Source organism: Falco cherrug, chromosome 6 (genome assembly GCF_023634085.1).
Source record: "Falco cherrug isolate bFalChe1 chromosome 6, bFalChe1.pri, whole genome shotgun sequence".
Classification (NCBI taxonomy): domain Eukaryota; kingdom Metazoa; phylum Chordata; class Aves; order Falconiformes; family Falconidae; genus Falco; species Falco cherrug.
In genome coordinates, this window is record NC_073702.1 from 78,557,278 (window position 1) to 78,575,057 (window position 17,780).

The 17,780-nt window shown below is 46.3% G+C and overlaps 1 protein-coding gene across 6 annotated transcripts in view; it reads right to left on the minus strand.

Moving 5' to 3' along the window:
- The window catches only part of EVA1A (eva-1 homolog A, regulator of programmed cell death), a 224,321-nt gene that overhangs the window by 49,350 nt on the left and 157,191 nt on the right, over nt 1-17,780 (minus strand). The window contains exon 1 of one of the 6 annotated variants that reach the window (XM_027808701.2): nt 16,669-16,869. The exons of 3 other annotated variants lie outside the window; for them this stretch is intronic. The gene's annotated coding sequence lies outside the window, so the exon portion shown is untranslated. Of the gene's footprint in view, nt 1-16,622; nt 16,870-17,780 lie in introns of those variants that run through there. 2 more of the 6 variants (XM_027808702.2, XM_055714646.1) reach the window with 2 other exon arrangements.

The window sequence follows — 17,780 nt, forward strand, 5'->3', positions numbered from 1 at the left end:
CTGGGGAGACTGGGAGCTCAAGACCCGCTCACAGTCTAGCATCATCAGACCCATTTATTCAGTCTGTGTTTCCACTTTCCCCAGTTGTGATGATGAAAAGCTCTGCAGCAAAACTTGGCATTTAACTCTTTCTGTTCTCTACTGCATCAATCACCATGCCACCAGCTCTGCAGTTCTCTCCATCAAGCTTTTGGTAAAAGGTGGGTGACTGGGACTGGACCTTCTCCAGCGGATGGAGAAGGTAAGTGACATTGGCTCATTTTGTACATAAACATTTTCTCAGTAACACTTTGTCAATGAGAAGCATGAAAAATCACACACTTGACATGGCTATGCAAACAGAGTGCCTCATGCTGGGACCAGGAGCTCTATCCGCTATTTGATTTCTCCTTCCAAGCAATAGAGTTAAACTACATGAGCTATAAAACTTTTTGGCAGACACTAAGCTATGTCTTTACTGGGAAATTTATTAATAGAGTTTGGCTGCTGGAGTTGTAAATCCAAGTAAGTAAAGCAACCCTTTATTTGAGGAGGAAGAAAAAAGGTATCGTTACAAAGGATACAGCTTGTGTTATTGCAGGGCTGTGAACAGTCACTAGAGATGGATCCACCTTTCTGCTAGAGGGAAACCCTAACATCCTGTGTGATGTGGTCCAAGTGCCTTCCCACCCTGTCCAGGGGGCTTATCGAGTGCCAAACCCTGTGTATCACTCATTGCCCTACAATGAGGACGAGGGGGGGTGGGCGTGGGGAAGGGAGTGTCAATGCATCCAAAGACAAAAGCTTTGCAAGCCCTGATGGTCCATATATGAAGACTCTAGCTGTGAATCTGCATACCAACTATAAGGACTGGAATCCTGTTGAACCAAGATACACAGCCAAAATAATTTCAAATGAAGCAAAGATCTAGTGAGGCGGTAACTCCCCCTGCAAAGCTTCTCCCTGAAGAAGATAGTTATCAGCTGCTGAGCTGCCTCTGATAAGGGCTGTTTCTGCAGCATTAGCAGCCACTCCTTGCTCAATGGTTACAACTCTTCACCAGGTGGCCAGTAAAACAGATACATCTGAGGTCTCTTACAGGGACAATCACTAATTATTCAGTTATAGCAGATAGAATGTGGAATGGGAACGTACTGACCCACAGAGCACTGGAAATACCTGCAGATGGGTGCAGAAAGACTGTCCCTCTATACCCTGCATTACAAGATGACTCTCCACCACTGCCTTAATTAAGCAAAGCAACCCGATTGCTTTACAGACCTTTAAACCCACCTCTCACACATTCTGACTGACTGTTTTCATTTCAGTCACAAAACAGGAGTGTCACTCAGCACTTTAGGCCGAGGACACAAGCAGGTGTTCAAGCCCTAATCCACTGCCCATGCATGTTGGTAACCACCTAAACCTGAGAGGAGCATCCTCCTGAACCTTCTTCAATGAGCCAGTCAGGACAAATCTTAGCCCGAAGCCACCTGTAACATGACTAGACCTGCACGCTGCTTCCCAGGAGCCAAGGAGGAAGTCTCATTTCCTCCAGCATCACAGCCCAGCCAACGCCAGGCTTCCCAGCATCATATGGGAGGAGAGGACCTCCTTGGGCAGGTGTCATCCTCAGCCATGTCACACAGTTGTTACCTGCCTCCTCCTCACCAGAGTGCATGCCCAGACAGAGTGATGGCAGAGTGTCTGCACGGAGACAGAAGACACTTTGGCCAAAGCTCAGCCCTCAACAGTAACACACAAGATAAGCAGAGCAACGGTGGCTGTGTCAGCTGCTTCTCCTGCGTGTCTTGGCTCTGGGCAAGACAGACTTCTCGCAGATATGCAAGAATTTTCTCTTTGGAGTCTCTGCTGAAACTAGCATGAGGCCCCATTTAACAGGAGATGTGAGGATGTACTTAATGCACCTGCCATCTATTGTGATGCCCAAACAAGTCGCAGTCTCCAAAACACTGCTCTTCACAACCTCGTGGTGAAGCAGGGCACTGCTCTGATGCTCATTTCACAAAACCCTGTCTGGGATGCTCACCCATGTTGCCAGTCTATGGCAGCCTGGGGACCTGGATATGTATCACCAACAGGGCTGACACTACCATGGAGGTACAACTGGGAAGAGCATTCCCATGCAGACTTTTTCTTAGAAAAGCAACAAAAAAAAAAAAAATCCATCAGAACTTGCAGAAAGAAACAATTATTGGAAACCTTAAGGCCAGAGTTTCAGACTCAGGGGAGTCTTCTACATCTGAGAAAATGGGAAAACTAGAAATATGGAAGCAACCCAAACTTGCCAAGAAGTCATCTCCGCAACTTGCTGCAAAGTCGACCGACATCTATATTTGTTTATGCTACTTCTGTGCTTAGCAATAAAAATAAATAAATAGCTTTAGTCAGCTGTGTCCTGAAAGAACAGCCACATCATGTGGCAAGTCCTCCAAGGTGTCAGGACTGCAACTGGTCCCTGGAGAGCCCGAAAGGGCACAGCTTCACCGCTTGGGCTGAAGAACAAGCAATCCCTTTCGGTCCCACAAGCACAGCTTACCTGTAGGGCACAAGGCTGCAATGACAGAACGGCTTCAGCAGAGGCAACCTGTGCACCGTCAGCTCAGCACAGCTAAACTCACAGCTGCAGGGTCATCTTCCAGGCAATGAGATGCCATGTGCTAAGGCAGTATAGCCCTGTGAGACCTTATGGAATTACATCTGGCCCCTACAGCAGGTGGGCTGCAGCTAATGACTCCAGCCAAATCTCCAGCTCAATGTCTTATTAAAGTAAATCCCTATATAACGCTACTGACTCGTTATGGCAGATGCCATTTGCCACTTACAAGAGAGGCAAAGGAAGCTTTTGGGTAGGAGGGGCATCCAGATGCAAAACTTGGTGACAAGCTGTTTCAAGAGCACATACATTACCCAATGGGACAAACAACAAGAGAAGGAGAATTCCGAACTTTCTGAAGCAGTTCTTAATGTCACCATTGAACTTACTAACAACTACCAGAAAGACACTTAAGATAATTTCCCTCTTATATTTACTATAAGAAACAATACCTATTAGCCAAAGCTGCCCTTGAAGTGACAGCTAGGGTATATAAGTGAATCTCAATCTATACAATAAGGGGATCAGGAAACAGGTAGCCTATGCTGTAGATACTTGTCTTAAAAACGCTGTCATTGCAACATTCACATTTGCTCCTAATCCAACTGCAGGAAACCTTCAAATACAAAAAGTTATTAAATCCAGAAACAATAAATTATCTACAAGGAAAAGGGAGAAGAGGCAGCTCCTTTAATCTCCCAATAAAGAAGGAAAGGAAATTGCATCATACCCAGATGGGAGACCAGTGTGGCCGGCCAGGCAGAGGGGATCGGTGCGCTGGTATTAATGGCATTGCTTCCACAGATCCAGACAGACACCAGCTATAGAGAAGAGGGCCAAAGCAAATGCCTAGATCCAACTCCCTCTTGGCCATCCCAAAGTCTTGATGCAATTTTTGTATCTAGTTACTGTTTCTCTTATAAAGGGCATCAGGCCCTTGGCCCTGGAGGGGTGAGAACTCTGCCACTCAGACACATTGCTAATGCGGTTCACAAACAACGTGAGAAAGTTACAGTTCTCTTTCACCAAGTGTAAAACCCACCAACTCTACAAAGTGAGGCTGAGCTGAAAAACTATGCTTGTCTTAATTTTCAGGGCAATGTAGAAAGAAATGAGAAGCAGCTTTTTGACTGAGGTTTTTTTGCTTTTTATTTTTTTAGTGCTGCAATCTGGTTTGGTTGGTGGGGTTTTTTTCTGATCCATTATCTCGTCAGTAGCAACACAGTTTATTTTCTGGCTTCTTTCCACAAGCTCTCTGGGTCAGATAGTGGTATTTGTTTTAATGTAACAAATATGGTTGTTAACCAAAAAGCAGCAGATGTTTATCCCCAGAATGTTCCCCACATGATCCCAACCTCCCTTTCACCAAGATTACTTCTGTCTGAATTAAGTGCATTTAAAAACCTGTCTGAACTACTCCAGAGACCAACAAATAACTGCTACTTAATGGAGAACAATACCCTCCAGCCTTTGTTTCGTCTGGCCATGTCCCTTACCATTTACACCTCCGCAAAGCAAAGTACTGCCAAATCAGAGGACCACCACTTCACACTTGGTCTCCCTCTCGTATTGCTGGGTAAGGGGGTTTTCTGTGCATCAGCACCCCTGAAGACTTAATGTATGGAGCCCCAGTACACCATTAGCTTTGACCCAGCTGTAGTGACTCTCCAAAACAAGGAAAGGAAGAGCAGAAATGAACAGGAAGCTGTGTTCACAGGCGACTACATGAAGGCAGATGATCTGCCACTGCCTGAGACCAAGCTTGCAGCCAGTTACTACAGAGCCACCGAGCAGCAGTAACTATTGCTCACTGAGGCCTGCAAAGCCCTGATACACCATCTGCTTTTGCTCCATCATCTGTCCTAACTGCAGTTTCATACTCACCAGGGAGCATCCTACAGCACAGAAAGCCGAGAGTCGTTGCTGCTCACTCTGTCAATACAAGATCCAGTTTAAGGGAACAGTTCCTCACCTTGCCTAAATTGGCCATTCCTAAGGATCTGCTGGAAAGCTGGGTGCAAAATAAAAGCCAAATGTAGACCTGCCTCTGGAGAAGCAGAACAGACATTAACAGTGGTGACAGGGAGTTTCAAATTCCTGTAGGGACCTCAACACCTACCTATCAGTCTGAATGACTTGGTACAGCACAGGTTAACTGGCAGAGCCACAGAAGGGGGGACACACACACGACCATTTTAAATTAGAGGCAGGAATATTTATCAGCTAAAACAAAAACCTCCCTCTCCATTGGGATCTGCCTTGGTAAACACAGAAGTCACAAATCAACCTAATCGCCCATCCAGCCCCTCATCCCACACCCAACCAGTGTGCAGAGCCGGTTCCCTTTGCTCCCTCCAGCAGGACGCTCTGCAGCTTTCCTTCTCTGAAGTTTGCTTACATTACTGGCTCCCTTTGCTGACATTGGCAGCTTGCTCAAGCCTTTGCAAAACTATTTTTTCTTGGATATACTTAATCTATCTTATTTTTATCCCATCTGTGAGAAAAAATGGCCACAGCGCAAACCAATCTGCTTAGCAATGCTGCCAGCTATGTGGGTCCCATGACCTCCAAGCTAGGTTGCCGCAATGTTTTCTGTTTATCTGATGCTGCTCTTGTGCGCTCACCCATGTCCTATCCCTAACCAGCATGCATTTGCAAGTCCTGTTAAAAGCCTCTTTCAAGGTGAATTAACTGAGTCTCCTGCATACTATACTGCTGAGTGTAGACTTTCCAACCTTTCTTTTTCCATATAAAGTTTTAAATAGGTTTAGACTGAAAATCTTCCTGAGGGATGTCACATGTTCTTCGTACATGGGTCTTGAAAATGAAGTTGGAGACACTCCCTGAGAGAATGTACTGCAGCTCAGGGTTTCCCAAACAAGGATACATAGAATCATAGAATGGTTTGGAAGGGACCTCAGAGATGACCTAGTTCCAGTCCCTCTGCCATGGGCATATGGACCACTAACATCACACACACTGCTACAGAGGGATACAGGGCCAAGAAGAGAGACAGTAACAGCTATACCCGTGTCAGCTGCTGGCAATGGTGGAAGTACTGTTGTAAAGGACGGTACCACTTGAAAACCAAAGGTGAGATGTTGCTGTAATTGCCATGGGAGTTAATTCAAGGAAAGTCTATGGCTGCCATTATCCAGGAAGATGGACTGAATGGTCTCACTGGTCCTTTTTCACCTTTTATTTAAGTACCTATGAAAACAGCTGGGTTGGTCTACTTTAGGAGATGGTGGCCAGCAACAGCTCCATGCAGGGCTATGCCAGATTGCCAAGTGCTGGAAAAATCTCCAGGAGACAAGGAAGGTGAGACTGTTTTCCTACTTCTGCCACCCCAGAATAGCTCTGCCTATGGTTTGGAGACACGAATGATACGTCATTATCACAAGGAGATCTGCCAAACCACTCGAAGCAACTGTTTGTAAATCCATGTGTGTTTGTAAGTCCAAACATTTGTAAATCCATTCCCACCAAGTGGAAACACATGAGTCAGTGACTATGATAGGCATATATCAACAGTTTTTACAGGAAGGCAGAAAGACATCACCCTTTTTTAAATCAATATTTTTAACCACAATTTCCTGAGGTAAATCAATAAAGCAAAGATTTTTGTAAAACTACCTATTTAAGTACTTAACTCACCCTCCCACTCTCCCACTGCCATAGGCAGGAGCAGGACACAAGATGGTCCTTCTATCAGCAAGGACCGACAAGTCAAGCTATATTCTTATACCACTTTACCTTCTTATAAGTAAAAAAAAAAGCCCCACCTTGTACAACATTAGAAAATTATTTTCACTTATGCATACTTTAAAAACTGACTAAACTTTCAATATTTACTGCTCATTTTTATTTTCCCCATTCTCTTTGTTGGCTTACTGCACAGCATGGAAATGTGCAGATATGGGTCATCTTTATTTGTTTGCAGACTGCCTTAGACTTACAGATGAAGTCGTGCTGCTCCAGACGATGCTACTGGGCGGGGGAGGACTCTCCTTGGCATGCTGAGGAGGTGTCTTCTCAAGATACCATGAATCTTGTGCTTCCTCCACCTCTGGAGACACTATAACTCCTCAGTGCGCAGTAGCACAGTCCTGAATGCTGAATTAATTCAAAAGAACCAGAGTACATGGAGTTCTTGGGAAGAGGGATATCATTACTACATTTTAAGTTCTCCTGGAAAAATGTAAAATTGGCATTTTTTTTGAGTTAATGTCTTTTCCTGCTGCTCATTCTGGCTGGAGGGATCCTCCTGTCTTTCCTGACTAGCATTCATCAGTTCCTTTCTGAAATGCAGGAGATAAAGGAAATGCCTCCTGTGAGATTGGGTGGGGAAGGAGTCGTGCTCCACAGGTGAAGCAGGGAAACATGAAAGATCTGGAATGTTCATTTTCCTAAGGATTTTACTTAATCAAATTATCACCAAACTGCAAGCCATTTCTAACCACTAATCACCCACTGCCTGGAAACTATTTTGAACAAATGTAAATGTACAAAATCTGGTTGATGAAAGCCTTGAAATGTAGATCCTGGGAAGTTTGTGAACTCTTAACAGCTGTGGAGAAACAAAAACACAGTTTCTTTTTGTAGCTTTGATCCTATTCTAGGGGCAATGCACAGGCACATGTAACAGATCTTTCTCTCCTCTCTATTTTCTTGCCAAAGATGCCATTTAAACTCTTTGGAAACAGCGCTGTAGCTGCTCCGTGCTGTCTACCCTCCAGAATGTATCAGATGTTATTTAAATAAATGCATGCTAGAATTTTTCTACAATGTCTACTGGTAAACAGCAGCTGTAATGAGCCTACATTCAGACTGAAAGGCCCAAAAAAAGCTGAAGTCAAATGGAACAATCTGGTATCGTCCCCCAGTACCAGACTCTGCACAGTGATCAAGCAGATTAAATACTCAAGAAGGAACGAGGGATCACAGGTGTTCCCCCACAAACACCGGAGCCTGCCTTAGCACCGACTTCTCTCGGTCTCCTGAACCTTACAGGAAAGACTTGGCACTGTATATTGCACCACGGCAGTGCAACAGCTGGATCAACTGCCCAGCCATGGACAAGGGGGAAACAACCCCACAGCCACTCTCAAGCAGTCTGTGTCTCCTCCCGGGGATTTCTGAGCAGGTTCCCTTCACACTTCTCCGAGTCACATGGTTCAATGGAAACAACAAGGCAGAACTAATTCCCTTAAAAGCCATGGAGATTCTATGTTAAGTTTCCCTATACTATGAGTTTTTAATCTGTAGGTTCTCATGGCCCAAAGTGATTTTGCAGATTGAAATATCAGGTTGTTTTCTGTAGGCCGAAATTCAAACCCTGATAGAGGTTCACGTTTTCCCTGTATAATCTAGCCCCTACAGTCCCCATCACAAAATTTCTGCTCAAAAGCAAGACCCCAAGCTTGCAAATTCAGTGAAAGAGAGGATGGAAGAGATGATGTGGCTCTTCAGCTGCCTATCTTGCAGTCAGCTCTTGAAACTATAATTGCCCGGAAATAAAATAAGTGCAAATTCAGAAGATAAACAGGACAAAACCACAACACACGCAAGCTGCAGCCATTCCTCAATAAAGCAAGAGCAAATATTAATGAAATGGGAGATCTTTTTTTTCTGAGTCCCTGTTTGGAATCTGCTTTTTCTTCCAGGGTCAACAAAACCTCCCGTTTCAAACTTTTGCATACATGCTTTGAGAATTAGCATGCTGTGAGGTCCCGCCATGGATAGCATGTCTTTTCTCAAGCAACATCTACAACAGAAAGTCACGGGGATTTCTTCCAACCTTCCCTCATTAATAACACAAAGCAGTCACATAGAGCTTTTCACTGTTCCAGCATATTGCAAGCAAGAAGGAATGAACCCTCTGACAGATGGCTTTGAGGTAGCACTCCCCTTTTGCAGTTGGATAAGGTGACCTTCCTACTGTCATGACTGGTGGAGGACACAGGGCTTCTTAGCTCTTACAGCTGCACTTGGTCTCCCCCTTAGGTCCATAGTGGTCCCATGGGGCGCATTAAGTCCCAAAGAGCCACTGCAATAGGGCTATCATTTGGGGTGCTTGCTTCAAGCTGTGCTTTTGTGTAATAACTCTAGACTGTCCAGGAGACACGGAAAGGCAAGCTAGGAAGTTTTATGTCCACCTCTCGAAGCTGCTTCTCTCGAGCAGGTGGTTTTCTTCCTGTCTTTGCCTGGATTCCTGTATTTGCTAGAAAATACCTTTATTCCTTTCTCCCCGGTTCAGGTTGTCTTTTGCTGTTTGTTTTCACTTCATCTCGTAGCCAATTCAAACTATGTGACCTCTTCCATGACAGGAAAAATTCACAGGTCAAGAAAGCTCTTATGCTATTGCTATAGTAGTGAATTCCTTTCGTAGCGAACAGTTCAGGACACAAGCATGGGTGCTGGAACTTGAGTGTCTGTGCTGTTACACAGTTAGCTAGCTCACATGCTTTTAGTCCAAGCCACCTGATACCCATGCAGATAAGGCTCAGAAACCTGCATGCACCAAGTGCATGGGAAAGATGAACCACTAGACCACTCTGTGTCCACAGACACAGGTGCCTCAACTGCCCTTAAATTTCCTTCCAGCATCCACTGTGGCCATCAGATGTCGGTATTTTGTCCTAAGCATCTGTCTCAGAGGGGCAGGTGACAACTCACAGTTTGCTATCCATCTCCTCACAGATATTTGCAAAACATACTCACTTCAGACCAGGGAATCTGTCTGTCTGATTCCAGAATCCATTTCTACTGCTTTGACAACACAATTTACATTTGGTTTCAGGATATTTTGTAGTTAGGAGCGGGTAAAAGCAGCTTAATGTACATGAGAATTAGTCCCACCAAATCTCCAACTTGCCTTTAACCGCTGTTATCACACATAACAGGAACAGCCAGAACAGAGCAGAAACCCTACTGGTTCAGGGCAAATGGGTGCAGAGGCTTTATCATTGTTGCAATGCCAGGGAAATGAACAAATTTGCCCCCTGGGTTGAAGCTAAAGGAACTAAATTCTTGAGCCCTGCCTAAAATCACATGGGTCTGCTTCACTTGTCTGATGTTGTTCCATGGTGATTCACAAGCACTGCTCTGCCTTGCTTTCTGCTCTGCTGTGTGATGCTTGGCAGCGCGCTGCACAAAGCTGTGCGGAGAGCTTAGGGCCCTGGATGGATACTTTTTTTCTTTTTCCTTTTACAAGCAAGTTCCTGCCTCAGAGACAACTCTAGAAAATTACAGAACAGGCAAGGTCTGGACAGAATCAGTGGGTGTTTAGTGTTGTTGGAAAATAATGTCAGATTGCATACCGTGATAGCTGTGTGATGCCCCTCCTAACATGCATAATTTCTCTTAGTAACAACAACAGGCAATGCCTTGCACACTGCTTTGCAAATACTGATTAAGGCCAACAATACTTCTCCAGACTGTAGCCTGTCCTTTGCACCTGCTGAGCTATGGAAAGTTGAATTCAGGCCACATTTAACAAAAGCCTTACCTTGGTGTCAAAATAACAAACCTGTAGAAATCCCGCCCGGCAGCGTGACCCAGAGCACCTATCTTAACTGTTCAGGCATTCAGCACAGCCAAAAGGAGAGCACGGAATTTCTGAGGGGTGACTCAGAACCCGTAAGTATATCTGTATGGGCCAGGGAGACAGGGTGTCTGTGCAGGGCAATTAGGTGTTCCCAGGTGCAGAGTGAGAAACTGCTGAGAGCCAGCCAGCTGGGAACACCAAGCCGAGGGATATATCCCAACAGGCACCTACCTCCTGGTTAGTCCTCTCAGAGCCTGGTTGACACGGCAGAAAAGCCTTTCCTGAGTATCAGCTGGAAGTTCTCACTAGCGGTGCGTGAGATGGCCACCATCTGACACAGCATCCACCTGATGCAGACCCATGCAGGAACATGCAAGCAGACGATGGAGGTTGACTTGACTGCTGTCATGGTGCCCATGGTGTACTCCTTCCTCTACGGGAAGGGTTTCTGCTGCCACTGTTGCTGTCACTACATACAACCCCTGTTTTAAAGCAGATTGTCAGGAAGACTTAGTATGCCTGGCAGATTTGCCTAGTCTGAGCTTCTTCAAGTAAGCAAACGAAAAGAAGGGAATTCCCAATTTTGCATTTGTTTGCTTTTTAAACAGTAAGACTCAATACTGAAAACTATTTAGACTCTGGCTGACCAAATCTCATACGCAGAGCTTCCATACAGGCCAGCAGCTGCAGGTTTGGGACAGAAAAGAGAGGTAACAACTTTTTGGACACAAAACTCAGGAGGGGACAGGAACCCTCCTTGCAGGCTCAGTGCTGTTCAAGCCTCCTTAGCTGGCTAAAGAGCATCCTTCTCACTTCTGAACTGCAGCACAGAAAACAGATTTCCTCAAGCTAAAAAAAAGGAAGCAAGAAGCACGAAGGACTGTCACCTGCAGCTCCCAGGTCCTGCTTGTGGAAGAGAGATAAGGGATCTTCCCTGAACTTTGGGCAAACCTTTACCCCTTCATTCCTGTGCACACCTGGTACCCGGCACCACACATTTCTGTGACATTCACAGCATCATTGCTTTCAGGATATCTTTTTGTTCTTGCTCTGTAATCAGCTCCAAATCTGCTAAATATATTAATCTGATTGCAACCATTGTATCAAGTGGAGGAAAAGAAATAAGAAATTTAAGCTTACAACAATCTGCCAACTGTTCCAAAAACCAGAGCGTTGTGGATAGTAAACAGAGAGAAACAACCAAACAGGAGTCAGAGGAATTTGAGGCTTTCATGGTCACTGATGTAGTAAATCAGCACTGCGGTTTAACACAGCCAAATGTAGTGTAAAGTAATATGTCTGAGGGAAAGGACTGAACTTGAAAGCACATATTTAAATGTGACATTCATGCACTACACTAGCCAGGAAAAGGAGGCTGATTTCATTAAAGAAAAATAAATCTCTGAAGACTATACAGTCCATGTATGCATTAATAAAGAAGAAAAAAAGAAAAAGGAATCCAAGCATAATTTAGGCTATGTCAGAAGGGAATCACAATGACTAGTAAAATAAAAGGAGCACAAGATGTATATTATTAAGCTAGTGAAATTAATTCCGGTTGGGAAACTCTACAAGAATATCTTACAGGTAGTGTGTTGGGTACCAGGGAGGATGAGATATCAGCTTCAGCTGTTATCTCTATCCTTACTGCAGTGACTGATGGCCAAGAAGCAAACTCAGATTTAATTAGCAAGCTTTCTGTGTAAATTTAAGTTAAGGTAGCGCCTGCATATTTGAACTATGGCAACTTCAGATGTTCTCAGCTTTCCCTGCATCACTCCCTATAGAAACACCCCCCACTCCAAAGACAGTCAAAGATGCAAGAGCAGGGAGTGGTGGTCTTTCCATTGCCAATGGTCAGTGGAGGAGGAGAACACTGAAATACTTGGTCCCAGAGGAAATCAGAGGGCCAGATCTGTATTTTTTTCGTAACCACAGAAAGCCTCTAAGACACTCTCCAAGCTCCAGGTACAAAGATGTGTTTGCTCCAGACAAAACCAGCTGCTGCTGGTGTGAAAGGGGACATACTGGTCTGTGCTGCTCGGGGTAAAAGCAAACTAACTCTGGCCAAGCACACTGGAGAAAAACTTGTGTTTAGCAATGTCATGGCTCTGCCACGGTGCAGATTGCCTGGGGCACATTCAGAAAGACTCATCCCCAGTAAACTGCTGGGAACTTGCATCAGGAAGATGAGGTCCAAGCAGCTTGAGCTGGGATTCCCACCAGTGACTCTGTGAAAATCAGGTATGTCAGGGTGAACATCCCAGTGGTGACCTTCCTCAGAGGCCAAGTTCATTCTCAGCAGGGAAAGAAAACCTTTCACAGCTACCAGATTAAGCTGATCAAGAACTAACAAGAACTGGAGAAGCAACAAGACTGGCCTCCTCCACTCTACCTCCAGAGAAAAATCTGGCTTTTATTACAAAATTCCTGCCTTGAGCTTCCTCCCACAGACTAGACCAAGGAGGCCCAGACCTGTATGAATTAACCAAAAATAACACTTCCAGGGAGGGAGGGGATGACTGAGGAGATTGCTGATGGGATACAGAGGCCTCTCACCCCCTTATCAGTTCAAGTCCAGAAGAAGTCAGGGTAAGGAAGAAAAGCCCCTGGCTTCGAGCTGTTTGGTGCCCTTAGCCCATTTACTGGGAAGTGAGGACTCTGCCACAACCACCAACACATCAGACAGCCCCAAGCCAGTAGACAGAAGAACAAAAACGGTCCTTCCATCCTCAGCATTAGCCTATTTTAAATAGCTGTGAGTCGTACAGTGGCAAGGCTCAGACTGATAGCAAGCTTCAGTCTACAGTAGCAAATATGTTTAAAAATAGCCAAAGCAAACACGATACTGTTTGGAGAGGGAAGGAGGCATGCACCTTTTTGGCTACGTTTGGCCAGCAGCAGGGATGTCGGTCTGGTCAATCTTGACTGTCTCTGCTACACGTCCTCATTGCTATGGCAATGTCCCTTAATCAAAGTAGGGAGCAACAGCTCCCTGGAGCAAGGAGGCAAGGACTGTTCTCAGGTAGTGGCACAATGTTAGAAGAAAGAAAACAAGAGGTTTGTGCAGGCAAGCTGAAGACTCACTAGAGCATGTAAATGTTACCTTAATTTGTGCCTCAGCACTTAAATACCACAAGAACTGGAGCTGATGCGACACAAGAGCAAAGTGAATCAACACAGTGTGCCTGATTCAGCCTGGGGAGGCAGCCAGGACAGAGCCAGAAAGCACCCACAAGCATTAATGGGCCAAGGTGAACCCCATCAGAACCATACCCTGCTGGGCAGCAGCAGAGCATCCTTGGAACAACCTCAAGCAGGACAGGGAGAACCACACCAAGCTCAAGCACTGAAGCAGGGAAAAGCTGCTCAGTGAAAAGGACCACCAGAGCCATGAGAAGCCACCAGTAACGAGAGATCTTTCCTGGAGATATCAGTGGCCACCATGGGCTTGTGGAGCAAAGGGTCTGGCTCAGAGGCTAGAAGTAGCACAGACCCACTGTTACAAAGCAAGGCTTGCTCGCCCTGCCCTTGTGCAAGACGGAGAAAGGGAAGCAAGTGCTCACTTCACCTTCTTGCAGAGTCTTCACAGCCTGTGGCCTCTTACAGTACTGGTTCCCCCACTGCAGTGAAGTGGCCGTGAAGAGGCCTTACTCAAGGTAATGCTTTGGTGAGGTAATTTAAGACAACAGGATTAAACTGAAACAGACAATTTATGTTGTGCAACAGGAAATATTTGCAGACAGTAAAATCTGTTGGGCTCCAGAGCGCTTTCCCAAGGTAAGCAGCAGAACTGGAATCTCCATTCCTTGACTCATCTGTCTGGGCCACATGAGCACTGAAAGTGTGGTGTGGAGAACGCGCTCGTACAAGGAGAGAGGCGAGACAGGAACCTTGGTCTTTGCTTTTAACAGCAGTTCTGTGTAAAAGCAGGGACCCAGAACTTGCTAAAAGCTAAGAGCAAGGTTCCATTAGGAGAAGAAAAAGCTGCGATTTAGGGCAAGAAAGCAAATAAAAGCCAGAAAGGTCTTTGTGGTACTCAAGACCCTTCAGTTCCCATCATGATCTCACCCTAAGTGGGTTTCTCTTGTCTTGTTTTCTCCTTTGCAAGTCACAGAAAAAAGCAGTTATGACAGGACTGATTCTTATCTGTCCTCAACTGATGTAAATCAAGAATAATTTCACTGAAATCAGTAGAGCAATGAGAGCTTAAAATGAATTGGGTTCACATTTAGATCCAAAATAATTAAGGATGAAATTATGTTCATCTCCCACTATGGCATCCCATAGGTAAAGTTTTAGGATAGTTTAGAAACAGACTGCCAAAAACTGCATTTGAGACAGAGGCTCATCTCTCAACACCTGTATGTATGGGTGGATTTCTAAAGGACTTCAGGTCCTATCCACCCTTCAATCACTCAAAAGCAGCACCTGAAGGTCAGTTATTCCCCTCAGTCACCTTGCACAGACAATGGTTCAATTCGCCTCAGAGCTGTTGCCTGTTGGACCCCTGCAAAAATGTCAATCTGTCACTCTACTAGATTTCAAGAAATACAGAGTGCAGTTCCAGGCAAACACACTTTCTTCAGCTCCTTAGAGGTGCTGGGAGTGACTCCTGCTACAGCTTCTCTCCTCCCTCTGTTACGTGAGCTCATTAGCCTCTTGGCTACATCTCTGCTAGTACACTAAACCGTTCCAGAGCCCATTCTTCAGCCAACTGGCACAGCCTGACACCTACATATTATTAAGCTCTCTTACACTCTGAAACAAGGTGGCTGCATCCAAACTGCGTTTTTTCAAGTGCCCTGGCCCATCCTAACTCCCAGCAATGCCCAGAAGATGTCTCAGACCAATCCATGTGTATCACCAGTGTGGTAGCACAGATCATCAAGACCAGCTTACTAGTACAAGTACAAGCCAGCCAAAAGTGAAGAATGCTTTTTGACAGGTCAGTAAGGAGTAGCACAGTACTCAGAAAGAGTCTAAGAGATAGACAGACCCCAAAAAGTATATCCTATTCAACTCAATTTTTTTAAAGATGTGCCTTTCGTATAGGAACTGTGAAACAAACTCTGGGGTTTTACCTAGAAACTGGCTCCAGGCAAAGCTATCAGCAACGTCTCTTGGGTCCCCCATTGCTTATGACAGCAAGACAAGGGATGCCAAGGCTGGACAGGGAGCATGAACTTTCCCCAGCCATGGGAGGTGATGTGCTTTGGCTGGAGGCCAGGGCAAAGGACTGATGTGCTCAGGGTGTGCCCAGAGCTCCCTTGCTCCCTTCCTCATTTTGTGCCTTCTTCCACTGCATTCCCACTGGGGGGGGGGACACGGGACACAGGGAGACTACAAAACTGACATCAGATGAGAGAGAGTTGCGGGAGCAACATGAATCAAGCAATGACTTGGAGGTAAACACACTGTACACAAAGCCTTAGGATCATTTTTCCCAGGGCCAACTCCAAGGCTTTTTTCCCCCCACTTGTAATTAGCTGGTGAATAGTGTACATATAATTGACCTTTCTAAATGCTGCTGAGTAGCTGGAGGTGTTGGGAACTAATCCTGCCTGCGAAGACCCTGGGGTTGTGCGGTGCTGACTCTATCTGATGGTGTATAATGCTCTGCAAGTGCTTTTTTTCCCTCAGTTACCGACACATTGAAATTTACTGCCTGTGTCAGTGAGTTCAAGAAAGCCTTTTAACTCTGGAAGCTCTGGGACTCAGCTCCAGCACATGCTTCAGGATTTATCCGTCAGTTTGTTATGCCTTGTTTGTCTAAGAAACAGTCAAGACCGAACGAGTCAGGAATGACAGAAATAGTACATGAAGTCACAGTTGCTCCACTTTTAAGCACAGGCATTTGTGTAATTTTCCTAACAAATAAATAAATATATGTGTGTTTAGCAAGCAAATAAGGAAATGGCAGAGGAAAGGCATCACAGACAGGTTTTACAGATGCCAGCTGATTTGTGCCCGCTCCTCCAAGCGAGTGCAATACCGATTCCCGCAAGTATCGGTTCCTTCTGGTCAGGAAAGCAGTCACTGGGACCATACATACACAAACCCCGCAAACACTACCACAAGCAAGCCCTAGGAAAAACCTGTAAACCCTAAACCAAAGCTGAAAGACAAGCACATAAGTGAAAATGCTGAGCACCCCCTGCTCCTTCCCTCACCTCTGTTCACTGCCTTCCTGGCTGCTGTACAGCCCAACGCTGCTTTCTCCCTCCTTTAAACAGCTTTTTTTTTTTTTTTTTTTTTTCTCCCCATCAGTCACATCCAGCTACCAGCGTCTGCAAAACAGCACCAACACCAGTGCTCACAGATGCTGACCCCTCCTATGGGGCGAGACCCACTCCGGGCTCCCGCACACGGCGCTCCCCGGCCGCGGTCCCTGCCCCGTCCCTCCCGCACCACAGCCCCGGTACCCCGCAACCGCCTCGCTCCCCACCGCCCGCACGGATGGGGGACCACGGTTACCGGTGACAAAGTTTGCAAGACAGAAGGACGGTTTTGCTCTCACCACCTTAGGTTCGCTGACAGCCTGGGAAGTACAGCCGAGCTGCTCGGAGAGAAGAAAGTTGTTTTACCGTTCGGTTCTTCGTCGTTGCTGGCAGCGGGGCTGGGTGCTGAGCCTGTGGGGATGGCGAGAGCAGGAATGTGGCGTGACAGGCGAGAGCGTGAGGTATGCCCCTGCCTTCTCACATCCTCCCCAAGAGCCGCCAGTCTTGAGGGCGGACGCCTTGTGCGTCTGCAGGCGGAGGGGAGCGCGGAGCGGGCGCGGGAGCGAGTGTCGAGGAGGGCAGCAACAGGAAATGACACAGAAACTTCACCAGGCTCCAATCCAGACTTGGCCCCTGACATGAAAGAAGGGGGAGGCAATTTGGGGGGGGGGGGGGGGGGGAAGAAAAATTTTTCCCCCTCATTAACCAGCCTAAAAATCTGCTGACTGGGAAAAAAAAAAAAAAAAACAAAAAAAAAAAAAACCACACAGCACTGTGACAAGTTTTATTAAAGCAAAGAATGACGCAGGGCGGGGGGGATTCCCATCAGAGTTTATTTATTTGGGCAGGAGTGGTGTGATGATGTTAGACACTGAGAGCAAAATGCTGTTTTCAGCAGCTGCCTTGCTTTTCTAAACTCCTTGAATGCTCCAGCTTGTGCCTGAGAGCAGCAGGCAGGAAGCAACGGCCCCCCCTTGCACCCCGTGGGTCAGCTGCTGCGACAGCCCGGGTAATTCTGCCTGCGCTTGCAGCCAGTCGCTTCGAAACCCAGCACTGCCCACAGCTCCCGGTGCATGGGGATGGCACAGGAGACGGGCCAGGGCTGCTGGGGTCCTGTGCCCAGCCTGGTGAGGAGCACACGGCTCCACACACCTCGGGGACAAGGCAGGCGGCAGCCCAAGGCGAGACATGATGATGGCATGACCCACAGAAGCAGAAAATCACATGGGCATGTGGTCAGATCTTTGCCTTGATGGATGCAAGATACTGCCTTAATCGAACAAAGCTGGGTGGGTATCTTCCAGCAAGGCAAATCCCCTGAACGCCTCTCTACATGCATGGTGGGAGGGTACAACGGCTATTGAACTGGGTGGCAGTTTTTAAAGCATCCTTTAGACCTAACACCTGGCATGCA